This window comes from Schistocerca piceifrons, unplaced genomic scaffold (genome assembly GCF_021461385.2).
Source record: "Schistocerca piceifrons isolate TAMUIC-IGC-003096 unplaced genomic scaffold, iqSchPice1.1 HiC_scaffold_1252, whole genome shotgun sequence".
NCBI lineage: Eukaryota > Metazoa > Arthropoda > Insecta > Orthoptera > Acrididae > Schistocerca > Schistocerca piceifrons.
This window is the reverse complement of record NW_025727072.1, coordinates 20,001-22,500: the sequence shown is the minus strand read 5'-3', so window position 1 is coordinate 22,500 and position 2,500 is coordinate 20,001. Positions and strand designations below refer to the sequence as shown.

At 63.0% G+C, this 2,500-nt stretch overlaps 1 pseudogene; it reads right to left on the bottom strand.

Annotated features, from left to right (window-relative positions):
- The window catches only part of LOC124730847, a 7,976-nt pseudogene that overhangs the window by 2,830 nt on the left and 2,646 nt on the right, over positions 1–2,500 (bottom strand).

Below are 2,500 nucleotides of genomic sequence, written 5' to 3'. Positions count from 1 at the left end.
CAGGTACCGGAAGGTTTCACCCACACGTAGGGCGGGCACGGTGGCGTTGCCCGCTTTGAAGGTAACGTCGGCGTCGACCTTCACCTTCTTGTCGCGCCCAGACGCGACTAAGGCGAGGGTGAAACACTTCCGGGCGTTGATCTGCAGCCCCAGATGGGCGAGGGCTGCGACGGCTGCGTCGATGAGGGACTGCAATCCCCTCGCGGTCGATGCAAAAAGCAGGACGTCATCTGCGAAGGCCGCAGCGTTAACTCTGCGACCAAGGATCCGAGCTCCGATGTGGGAGGGAAGTTGACTCAAAACATAGTCCACCGCAAAATTGAAAAGGAGGGGGGAGAGGGGGTCACCCTGACGCACACCCCTAGCCGGCTGCAGGGGCACGCCCACGTCGGCGCCGCCCGCTATCACTGTCGTGCTACCCTCGTAACACCTTTCGACGTACTCAATAAAGCAATCCGGCAGGCCATGAGCCCTCAGCACGGGGCGGAGGGCAGCATGGTCCACCGAATCGAACGCTTTAGAGACGTCGATCGATGCCACAAAAACAGAGCGACAGGAGCGGACTGCGTCGGTGAGAGCAGTGTCCAAGATGAAGGTGTTTTCCAACATCCCATCCCGGGGGATGAATGCCCGCTGACGTTCGTCCACAGCACATGCACGCATCAGGCGTGACGCGAGAACCTTGTGAAAGGTCCGCGCCAACACCGAGCAGACCGTAATGGGGCGAAAGTCAGCGGGGGATGTTGGTGCAGCCGTTTTGGGGAGAAGTGACGTCCGGGCGCGAAGCAGACGCTCGGGGAGGGCGCGGGCCAGGGGGAAGAGGTTCAAGAGTTTCACCAGGACTTCATGCGGCAGGCGCCGCAGCTCCGCTGGAGTCAGGCCGTCCGGCCCGGCTGCCGATCCCCTGGGCGGCAAGGCAGCAGCGACCTCCTCACGTGTGACCGGCCCCCATAGGCACTCAGGAGCGACAGGCTCCGAGTGCGGGAGAAGGCGGTCACGGATGAAGCCGGCGGTGGAGATCGGCTTCTTCGTGAAGAGGTCCGCCCAGAAGTCCAGCAGACCGGGGATGTCGGGTGGCGGCTGCAGCAGGGTGCCGTCCAGCAAGCCGCGCACGCAACGTGCACGCGACCTACGGAAGGCGTCCTGTGTGCGGGCGTATTCCCAGCGGCGCCGCTTGCGCTTCTGCAGCGGCGGGGCGGCAGGCGGCCGCTTGGATGATTGGCGCGGCCGCTGTGTCCTGGTGATCGACCTCTCCCCCCTGGACCCGACCGACGCAAGGGCATCCGGGAGCATGCCCAGGATGACATCGGGCGGCGTGCCCCGCCCCAGACCAATGACTCGATCCAGGGCAGAGAAACGCTGGGCGGAAGCAGGCAGCCCCGCCAGATGCTCCCAGATGGCGGCGTCAGTCGGCCCCTCCGGCGGCGGCCCGGTGGTGTCGGCCGCGAAGTCCTCGGCTGCGTCGACGGGCGGCGCAGCGGCCTCGCCCGCGTCAGGCAGCGAGCTCGCTGCTCCACGGCGGGACGCCGGCTCTTCGCCCCGACCGATCTCAAGTGCCTCCATGAATTGGCGGACAAGCTGCTTGTGGGCAGCTTGCCGCCGTCGGCACTTGATTGCCTCAAGCGTTCGGTCGGGGAACATCCTGGTAAGTTCTTGATTTACAAAGAAGAACCGGGCGTCCCTCTCAAGGAACAGTTCGGCCTCTGCCTTGGCGAGCGACAGGACTTCTTCCTCCGTCCACCTCGCGCGATGCCTCTCCGTCACGATCTCAGCGTTGGCGGCCGCAGGGTGTTGGCGGCGGCGATGGACCCCGAGACCGTTCTTCGTGGTAAAAGTGCGGTGGCACTCACTGCAAGCAAAGGGAGCTACACAAACTATCGCATTTTCGTTACGGCCGGTTGGCCGGATAGGAGCTGGGGTAGCTGGGGTGGCACCTTCAGCGGAAGGGCCACCATCTCTTGTTTCTTGTCGGCTGCCCCCAACTATAAAGGGATAATGCGAGGGGGGGCTGGTAACCCCCCCAAGCCCCTGGTGCGGTCTTCCACTCTGCGAAAATCAGCGGGCCCACGAGAAGGGGAGAAGACCGCAGGAGAGGAGAGGCTAAGAGGGCTCGGCCCATGTATTGCGCATCACTCTCCCTGTAGCTATAACCCAAGGAAGGCACCTCGCAGCAGCAGCACGACTACATCAAGACCGCACTTCGAAAAGCCAAGTCCGGATGCAGCCACACCGCCGCCACTTGGCCACCTTAAGAGAGTCATAGTTAAGAGAGTCATAGTTACTCCCGCCGTTTACCCGCGCTTGCTTGAATTTCTTCACGTTGACATTCAGAGCACTGGGCAGAAATCACATTGCGTCAACACCCGCTAGGGCCATCGCAATGCTTTGTTTTAATTAGACAGTCGGATTCCCCCAGTCCGTGCCAGTTCTGAGTTGATCGTTGAATGGCGGCCGAAGAGAATCCGCGCACCCGCGCGCCCCCGGAGGAGCACGCTAAGGC